This window comes from Elaeis guineensis, chromosome 3 (genome assembly GCF_000442705.2).
Source record: "Elaeis guineensis isolate ETL-2024a chromosome 3, EG11, whole genome shotgun sequence".
Classification (NCBI taxonomy): Eukaryota; Viridiplantae; Streptophyta; class Magnoliopsida; order Arecales; family Arecaceae; genus Elaeis; species Elaeis guineensis.
In genome coordinates this window covers 86,109,132-86,119,975 of record NC_025995.2, presented here as the reverse complement: position 1 = coordinate 86,119,975, position 10,844 = coordinate 86,109,132, and the positions used below count along the sequence as shown (strand labels likewise).

The window sequence follows — 10,844 nt, the reverse complement described above, 5'->3', positions numbered from 1 at the left end:
TTTGGCTCTTCTGATCACCATTGAAGATCATCAACTTGGTATGCTAAGGGATAGGCTGAACGACGGAGAATGCGCTAATACCCAGGCCATTAATAGAAAGCTTACATTAAAAGAAACATATAAGAAAATATAAAGTTAAAAGGATATGCTATTTTTTCAGCATCAGGTAATATAAGCATAAGATCGATTGGGTTGATACTTTTCAGGTATTCACTTAGCTTCTGAATAAGAGTAGCAGGTCCTTTGTTGTTGCCGTGCCAAACCCTCAGGATAATCTAGTGTTTTAATCACTGCATGTAGCAGTAGAGGTAGACTAGGTACAACGAGCTTCGGGCTTAGGAAATGGACATAGTCGATAGAAACAAAAATGTAAGAATGCAATACAAATAAAATAAATTATAATAAATAAAAAATAAATATCAAATTTTAATAATGATCAAATAGAAATTTTCACCATCAATACTAACATTATTAATATTTGAATTCACACGACAAATAAAGAGCTCTATACAAGCATTTATGCAGACACTCTTGTCACTGCTATCAGCATTAATAATATCATCTCACATGATATGTAAGGTATAATTTTTTCTCTTTTTCTAATTGTCATGAATGGAAAACTATACACAAAAGTCTCCATACAGAAATTTTCATCATTAATACTGAGGCTCTCCAATGTATGGTTATCCATTTTTTTCTTTTTCATAACGTACAATAAATAGAAGGCTTAATAGTCCAATTAATTTCCGTTGCATATCAATTATGAATATATCAATATTAGCATTATTAATATTTATTACATGAGCCTCGACACAAAAATTTTACTGGCTTATTATGCATGATTACATTTTTTTCTTTTTTTTCATAATTTATAATAAATAAAAAACTTCAATAATCAAATTTTCATTGCATATCAAATATGAGCACATTAATATCAACATTATTAATATTTATTACATATCATAAAATTAATTTTAATCATAATCAAGCATATTAATTTTTGTTTTAAATAGACATATAATATACAGATATTAAGGGAAGCTCGTCCTTGAAAGAAAATATTGTTCAACATTCCCCATCAGTGCAGGCGTTACCGTCGCCGGCCACCGACGTTCTATTTAAGCCGCCACAACCACACTGCATTCTACCATGTCCAAATCCCTCCGATACCACCTTGCTTTGTTCCACCGCATATCAGCACCAAATGGAGCATCGCCAGCAACATTTTCTTATGGTGGCCTACCCGGCTCAAGGCCACATCAACCCGGCTCTCCATCTCGCCAGGCGCCTCGCCAGCACCGCCGGTGCTCACGTCATCTTCTCCACCGCCATCTCCGCTCACCGCCGCATGTTTCCAGCGCTGTCCAAACCCGACGAGGAAGTGGAAGACGGCCTCCTTTCCTACATCCCTTGCTCCAACGGCTTCGACAAATGGTTTCGAGGCCGACATTGGTACTGAAAACACCAAAGATTTCATGTCCAAGTTAAAGCTCAAGTTCAAGCTCGTCGGATCCAAAACTCGCCAAGAATCATTATGAATACCTTCGACGCATTAGATGCTGACGCAATCTAGGCAATTGGAAATATGGAGTTCATCACCATAGGGCCTCTCTTACCGTCTCTCGCTTTGCCTGGAATGGATTCAAAAGATAATGATCTTTTCAAACCGGATAATAAGGGATACATGGAGTGGTTGGACTCGAAGCCGGAGACAATGGACTTGAGAGGGAGCAGAAAGAAATTCTATCGCAGAAAGAGCAAAAATAGAAGATAAGTAAATAAAAAAAATTTGAGTTTTAAAAACTTCACTTGATTACAAAAAAAGATTACAAAAAATATTTATAAAATTTTATAGAACCTTCTACATACTAGTTATTTTAAAATTTTATGACAAAAATTTTTGATTTTTGTAGGGCTTTTTTGAGAAATCCTCCTACTATATTGGTAGGACCTTTTAGAAAAATTTTTCTTCTATATTTGTAGAACTTTTCAGAGAAATCTTTCTTTTATATTTGTAGAGTCTTTTAAAAAAATCAAATTTAATTCCAACACCCTCCCTTAAACTTGAACATTCATGACTCCAAGCATGCCTTTTAGCTTTTCAAAATCTGCCATCTTGAGAGGTTTTGTAAAGATATCGGCTATCTGATCTTTTGTTGGAATATAGAGAAGTTGTACCTCTTTGTCTTTGATACAATCTCGAATGAAGTGAAATCTTATGTCGATGTGCTTGCTCCAAACATGAAAGACTGGATTTTTTGGCAAGTTGTATAGCTGATTTATTGTCAACAAAAATACTTGTTGGCTCTTCTTGTGAAATCTTTATTTCTTATAGACGTCTTTGAAACCATAATGCATGACAAACATAATTTGCTGCTGCAACATACTCTGCTTCATAAGATAAAAGTGTAACAATTTGTTGCTTCTTTGAAGATCATGTGAATGCTGCACCTCTAATATAAAAAGCAAATCCACTTGTACTTTTTCTATCATCAATATCTCCGATCCAATTACTATCATAAAATCTTACTATCATAAAATCCAACTAGTTTTATTAGGTAAGTAGATGAATAAAAAATACCATAATTTTGTATACCTTTCATATATCAAAGAATTCTTTTTGCGGCGATTAAGTGATTCATTGTTGGCTTCTCTATATAACGACTTATAACTCCAACACTATAGGCAATATCCGGCCTTGTGCTTATGAGATATCTTAAACTTCCAACCAAACTTTTGTAATATGTTGGATTGACAAGATTTTCTTCTCCATCTTTGCTTAATTTGATGTTGTATTCGATTGGGGTGTTGCTGGAATTACACTTCTCTATATTGAATTTCTCCAAAATCTTCTTTGCATTTTTGCTTTGTAAAATGAATATACCTTCATTTGATTGGTTGACTTCAATGTCTAAAAAGTAAGACATTAAGCCAAGATCCGTCATCTCAAATTCTTTAATCATTGAATTCTTGAAATCTTCAATCATTGTGAGACTATTTTCTGTAAATATCAAATCATCCACATATAGGCAGACAAATAGAACACCATCAATATTATTAATCTTTATATAAAGAGAATGTTCAAGAAGGTATTTTCGAAAATCATTTTCAGCAAAATATTTGTCAATCCTTGTATTCCAAGCTCGTGGAGCTTGTTTCAATCCATAGAGAGCTCTTTTGAGTCTGTAAACTTTGTCTTCCTGTCCTTTTTGAATAAAATCCAAAGGTTGTTCTACACAGACTTCTTTATCCAAATAGCCATTCAAGAAAGCTGATTTTATATCCATTTGAAAAATTTTTCATTTCATTTGAGCAGCTAAGGAAATAAGAAGATATACCGTCTCCATTCGAACAACTGGAGAAAAAACTTCATCATAGTAAATACCATATTGTTGTTTGTAGCCTTTTACCACCAAGCGGCTTTGTACTTTTCAATTTCTTCTCTTGCATTTGTCTTTGTCTTGTACACCCATTTGACTCCAATGGCTTGATGACCTTGGGAAAGATTTGTGAGTTTCTAGGTGTCATTCTTCTCGATTGATGAAATTTCTTCATGCATGGCATTTCTCTATTTTTCTTCTTTATTTGCATCATAGAACTCAATTGGATCACAACCAGTAAAAAGGCAAAACATAGTATAATCATTAGCATCAAGATGCCTTGTGACGTCAAGCAATTTTTGGATACTCTGACTTTTGTGTACTCTTCTGCTTGAACTTTTTTGTGGAGATGGATGTCTTGGACTTTATTGTGGGATTGATGAAATTTCTTCTTGATGCTTTGGCTCTTCTTATTCTTTAATATATATCTTGTTTTTTTGTATTTTGTTATTATCTTGCCAACTCTACATTTGCTTTTCATCAAAATCAACATCTCTTGAGAAGATCACTTTCTTTGTAATAGAATTATACAACTTATAGCCGCTTGAATTTTCAGCATAGCCTAAAAGAATGCACTTTTTTCCTTTGTCATCAAGTTTGATCCTTTTCTCTTTGGACACTTTGACATAAGCAGCACTTCCAAAGATGTGAAGATGATCAACTTTAGGCTTGTATGAACTCCATACTTGCTCGGGTGTCATATTGTAAAGTCTTTTTGAAGAAAATCTATTCAACAAATAAACTGTACAAACAACTGTTTCTCCCCAAAATTCTTTAGGCATATTTTTATCCTTTAACATACATCGAACTATATTTAAAATAGTTCTATTCTTTCTTTCTGAAACTCCATTTTGTTGAGGTGAATAAGGCATGGTAGCTTGATAAAAAATTTATGTTATTAAAAAAAATTTGAAAGCTCATTAGACAAATACTCACCGCCACGATCCGATCTCAAAGCTTTAATTTGAAAACCACTTTATTTCTCAATAAGAGACTTGAATTCTTTAAATTTTTAAATACTTCACTATTTTCTTTCAGCAAATAAACCCATGCCTTTCCAGAATAATCATCAGTGAAGGAGAGATAATATTTGTTATCTCCCATAGATATTGGTTTGATCGGGCTGCAAACATCTGAATGTATCAGCTCCAATGGTTTTGTTGCTCTTCTTGATCTTCCTGAAATGAAACTTCTCCTTTGTTGCTTTCCAACTATACAAGTTTCATATTTTTCCTTGGACATTTTCAGCCAAGGCATCCCTGTTACCATATTCTTTCTGGACAAAAGTTTTAGTCCATCAAAGTTTAAGTGTCCATATCTCAAATGCCATAGAGTAGAATCATCAAAAATTTATGCCATCATGCAGGAAGAATCATCAACATGCAAACTCAACTCAAATATTCTATTTTTGACACAGAAATATGTGCAATAAGAGTGTTGTTGTTGTCTCTAATAGAAAGATCCAATTCTTTTATGTGAATATCATAGCCCTTTTCAAGTAATTGACCCAAGCTAAGAATATTACTTTTCATGTCTGGAACATAATAGACATCCGAAATAAAATTTTGTGTACCATCTTTGAGCTTGATAAGAATTTTATCTTTCTCTTGAACTGGCCTTGTAGAGAAGTCACCAAAAGTCACTGAGCCTTTGAAGCTTTCATCCATCTCAAAAAATATATCTTTCATACCACACATATGATTGCTAGCATCTGTGTCAAGGTACTAAATACTTCTTTTGACAACACCAGTAGTACTGTTGTAGGCAAGAGTAGAATTGCTTCTTCTTCTTGGTCTTTTGTAAAATGAATTTTCTCATCAATATAATTAGCATCATCTTTGTACCAATAATCTTTAGCATAGTGCACATATTTTTTACAAACAAAATAATGTGGTGCTTGTTGTGCATACCTTCCTCTTCCTCTAGGATTAGAAAATCTTTCTCTACGACGACCTCGGGCATGGAAGTCTCTTGTGTCTCCTTGACTTCTTTGTGGTTGATTTTGATGGAATCTTAAACCTCTTCCTCTTCTTCAATGGCCTCGACCGCAGAAACTTGTTTTATCTTTTGAATCACCTTTCTCTTGTAGTGTGAGATTTGTTTGAAGTACTTGCTCGATGGACTTTTCTTCCATCCTCTTGAAAAGCGTTTGTTCATGTGCTTGTAAAAAGCTCATGAGTTGCTCTATAGTCATCTCCTCCAGTTTCTTTGATTCTCCAATGGCTACAACAATGAAGTCAAATTTTGCATCTAAAGAGCACAAAATTTTCTCCATGACTCGAACATCAGTAATTTTTTCATCATTTCTTTTCAATTGATTGACTATAGATATCATTCTTGAAAAATAATCAGGAATTAATTTTCCAATTATCATTTTGAAAGATTCAAATTCAAACCTCAAAGATTGTAGCCGAATCTTCTTCACCTTTTCTACTCCTTTATGTGCCTTTTGTAGTAAATCCCATGCCTCCTTTGATGTTATGGCTCCGGCAATGATCTCGAATATACTTTCATCTACATTTGATAGAGTGTATAGAGGGCCTTCTTGTCTTTCTTTTTTAACTCCTTATTTTGTTTCTTTTGCTCTTGTATGAGCGTTGCTTCATCTTCGGTCAGCTCCGTGTAGCCATCTTCTACAAGATCCCAAACGTCAAGAGATCCGAGCAAAGCTTTCATTTGGATACATCAATTATCATAGTTGTCTTTGGTGAGTTTGGATATTTGGGATTGAACAAAGTTCATGGAGGCCATAGATCTTTTGAGGCTCTGATACCAAATTTGATGGATTTAGGAGGGAGTAGGAAGAAATTTTATTATAGAGAAAGAGCAAAAATAGAAGATAGGTAAATAAAAAAAAAATAAATTTTAAAAACTTCACTTGGTTACAAAAAAAAAAAGATAACAAGAGATATTTATAGGACTTCATGAATCTTCTACATACTAGTTATTTTAGAATTTCATGAGATTCTAGAGAATTTCTCCTACTATATTCGTAGGGCTTTCTAGAGAAATTTTTTTTTATATTTATAAAATTTTTAAAAAAATTATTTATATTTATAAAATTAAAAAAAAAATTATTTGTAGAGCTTTTCGAAAAAATCAAATTTAATTTCAACAGAGAGGCCGTGGTGTATGTGTCGTTCGGGAGCGTCTCGGTGATAAAGAAGCAGCAACTGGAGGAGATTTTGAGGGGCTGAGGGAGAGTGGGAGGCCTTACCTGTGGGTGGTGCGGAAGGACAACAGAGAGGAAGGGGTGGAGCTGGAGGATGGGGAGAATCGGATGGTAGTGGAGTGGTGCTCCCAAGTGAAGGTGTTGTCTCATCCATCCGTAGGATGCTTCGTGACCCACTGCGGGTGGAATTCGACGCTGGAGAGCTTGGTGTGCGGGGTGCCGACCATAGGGGTGCCACAGTGGACAGACCAAGGGACAAACGCAAAGCTGCTGGAAATGTGGGGGATGGGGTGAGGAGTGAGGTTAACAAAGAGGGAGTGTTAGAGGGAAGGGAGTTGAGGAGGTGTTTGGAGGCTGTCATGGGAGAAGGGGAGAGAGGGTGGAGATTAGAAGAAGGGCAAAGATTTGGAGGGACACAGCGCAGGAGGCCGTCCGTGAAGGTGGGTCATCGGATGTGAATCTCAGGGCTTTTATGGAGAAAATTGCAAGCAACAAGTGAGATTTGAGAATGTCACAGATGTCCAAATTATTTTTGTGATTTGAATTAAATTAGAAGAGTAGAGTTTTTAGGTAATAATGGTAGAAGAAGAGCTTCTTGATATATATTTTTTTTTACATACTCAAGGGATGGGGAGTTGCAAAGTAATGTAGTAGTTTATTGGGATCCATGGGTAGCATCCAACTCGTCCTTTTGCATTGTGGGAGGCTACACTCTGCCCATCATATGTAGCATCATTATTGTTGGGAGGTAACCATGGATTGGGATGCTAAATATTTCTGTCCAACTTTCCGATAAAACCTATTTCCAGAAGACATGCATGGAGCTGAACTGATGTCGTGAATTTGCTATGCCTAAACCTCTCCAGTTTGAGCATAGGAGGTCAAGAAGGGGCAGAAGGAGATTACTGCAAAAATTAATGCCACATCAAGAATATACAAAACAATATTTCTCTTTTCTTAAAATACATAACAATTTTTCTGTTGGAACTTCGGGGAACGATCTATGCTAGGTGGTAAAATGAACAGAGTGCCCTTTACGCTTGATTCAGCAGATTCTCAACGATTGACTATTCTCAGCCCTATGCTTATTTTGTTGCATTGTCACTAGCTTATTCATTTTATATTCAAATATAAAAGATGGTCAAATAAAGAATAATCAAAGTATATTAATCCAAAAAAATAGTCATGACTAATCTTGTTCAACCAAATTCCTTTCTACTACTTAATTAGCATCAAACTTAATTATCTAAAAAGCAAACAACATGTGCTTTGGATACATTTTTTTATTATTTTCTGTTTATTCTTTTCATATTTCACTTATAAGATAGCATTTTACATAATATTAAATAATTTAAAAATATTTTGAAATTTAACAAAAATAATCTATAAATATCTGATGATCATAGTACCTAACATAATTTTTTGGATCTAGTTTTAGATATGGTCATTGGGTTTTAATTGTATTCAAGTTCATGTTTGGATTTTAAGAATGTATTTGGTTCACGGCCAAAATCAGAATCAAAATGAATTGAAATGAGAATCGGAATGGCCATATCTCCAAATATATTGGTTCATGATCAAAATCGAAATTGAATCAAAATATGCTATAGATACTAGAGGAGAGTGAGGATTAAACTTTAGAAGATTAGAATATTTTCATTTCTTCCGAAATTGAAATGAGAATTAAATTTCTCCAATCAAACAGTTGGAATAGAAGTCACTCATTATTATTTTTATTCTAGAGCCCAACCCTCCCAAACAAACATACCCTAAATATATTTTGAATTTAAAAATAATTACATATGGATGAACCCTACCCACTAACACCTTTTAATCCAGTAGATCATTACCTTTGATTGATCCATCAAAACTCAATACATCTGAACATGGTTAACACGAAGGACTTTGATCTTCTTGAGAGATGAAATTAAAAAGACAAATGAATTGGCAGGGCAACACATTACAGGAGATATTTGGTATGGGATGATTCACTCAGAATCGAGAGTGATATGGATAGAGAAGATGAAATTACTATGTTTAGTTACACTATAATGATCCTACGTGATAATAATTTCAAATCACCATCACTTCTCAAATCACCCCCAACCCAATGATAGAATACCTATCCTCAAAATCGAAAATGCAAGATCACCCTCTGATCTTAGGCTGAAATATAAATATAAAAATATCCCTTTGTGTAGCAAAATATTTGGTATATCAATATATCGTTAATATATTATATCAATATTGTATATATAATATTATATTATATTTGATATTATATATTATATTGATGATATATATTACATTATAATATATTATTAATCATATTATTGTCATATCATGATTCAATGATAATTTTAAATTATAGTAAAAATATCTTATTATACTTTATATTTATATAATAAAAATATTTAATAAATTACTTCTATTTACCTTATTTTTTAATCAAAATAAATATTCATATTAATAAATAATATATTATAAGTATAAATAAGAATATTAATTCTATAATAACAATTAATATATTTTTATAGAAATAATAATTTATAAGATCAATAAATATATTTTTATAGAATCTATTAATTATTAATATATTAATAAATATAATAATATTTTATTTATAATATGCTATATATGATTAATAAATTTATTTTTATGAAATATATTATGGATAGTTTTGGCATTATATAATCAGTAATCTTAAATCTCCATAAAATTTCAAACAGATTATTCATGAATATCTGAGGATCTTTAATCATCGGACCATAGCCTACCAAATACAGTGACCTTAAATCATTAGTGATCAGATCACCACATGATTCGGATCGCCGGTGATCTTACATCACCGTGGTGATCCTATTTAGGACACCAACGCTACCATAATGTTCTACACAAAATATATTAATACAAAATCAAATAAGCTTGATAGTTTCCCTAGCTTAAACTTCATTAATCAAGTGATAAATCAAATTCAGCTAAAACGCTATATATTTTTTTTCAAATAACAAAACAAATTCAGCTGAAAATGCTACACAGATACGTACAAGGCAATCAATCACCTATGCTCTTCAGAGTTTGGATGCCTAGTTGCACACTACAATTTTGCCCTCACAATCTCCTATTCTTTAGGAGTTTGGATGCCTATTTACAAACCACAATGTTGCCTTCCTCTTTTCCATTGTACATACATACATTATATACACTCATTACAAACATACATTACATACATACATGACATGCATACATGCAAAATCTCCTTTTCTCCTAATCTCTGAGTTTGGACGCCTAGTTACAAAACACAGTTTTGCCTTCCTTTCATTAAGCATAATTTTGGTGAGTAATGCTATGGTTTCCTTGCCGCTCGGGAAGAACGACAGACTTGCTCACATCTCCATGCCTCTTATACTTAATTTCCAACAACCGTAACTTGCCCATGTGATCCAATTTTCTGGTCAGATTTTATATGAAACTGCGTTAGCCAAACGACAGAGGATTGTCACCACAATTGACCTATTTAATTTTCTCAATATATCTGAATAGAAATATAACATCCGATCAAATTGCTAAATCTTAAATCATCAATATTCATACTTGGCAGCGGACCAAATTTGGAGCCAAGATCAGGAATACAGCTATTTTCTACTCGGTAACGTAACTGATCATAAGATCACAGATTATAAACTACAAACCTCCATTCGACCCAACTTGATCACAGGGCCTCTCCCTCTCATTGATATATCTGTTCAATCTATCAAAAGCACGTCTAATTGTTAGGACAACAGTGAATAGTTTCAAAGGACACAGGATAAAACCTGACGGGAGTAAAACAGCTTTCGATTCCCAACTATATCTTCAAAAGATATAAAAAGCAGACTCCTCTACATGATAGATGCTAAATACTACCATCTGACTACCACGGAAAAATCATCTTGCAGACATGAAAGAGAAGAAATCTTCTCTTAAAAACTATCATATGTTATATTCTTCATAGATCACAATGAGAAAAATTTATTCAATCAAGTATATCCTTTGGTAAGATTTATGCTAGTCTGAAAAGGAAAAACCAGAGCATAGAAAAGGGGAAAAGGGCAAAGCACACCAAAATGCAATCTCTTGCAGCTTAGCATTTATAAAAAAAAAAAAAAAAAAAAAAAAAAGGAGCAATCTTGGTACACAAATGCCCAAAAGGTCATACCTGTACTTTTATTTCCAGAATTAAACAATCATTGAAGTACATTACAAACTTGAATTAGCTGTAGGAAGGAATTTGACACTAAAAAAGACTGGAA

General features: G+C 33.4%; 1 pseudogene; it reads left to right on the top strand.

Annotated features, from left to right (window-relative positions):
* Positions 1-1,204: 1,204 nt before the first annotated feature.
* On the top strand, positions 1,205-7,051 carry LOC105041923 (crocetin glucosyltransferase, chloroplastic-like; annotated as a pseudogene).
* Positions 7,052-10,844: the final 3,793 nt, after the last annotated feature.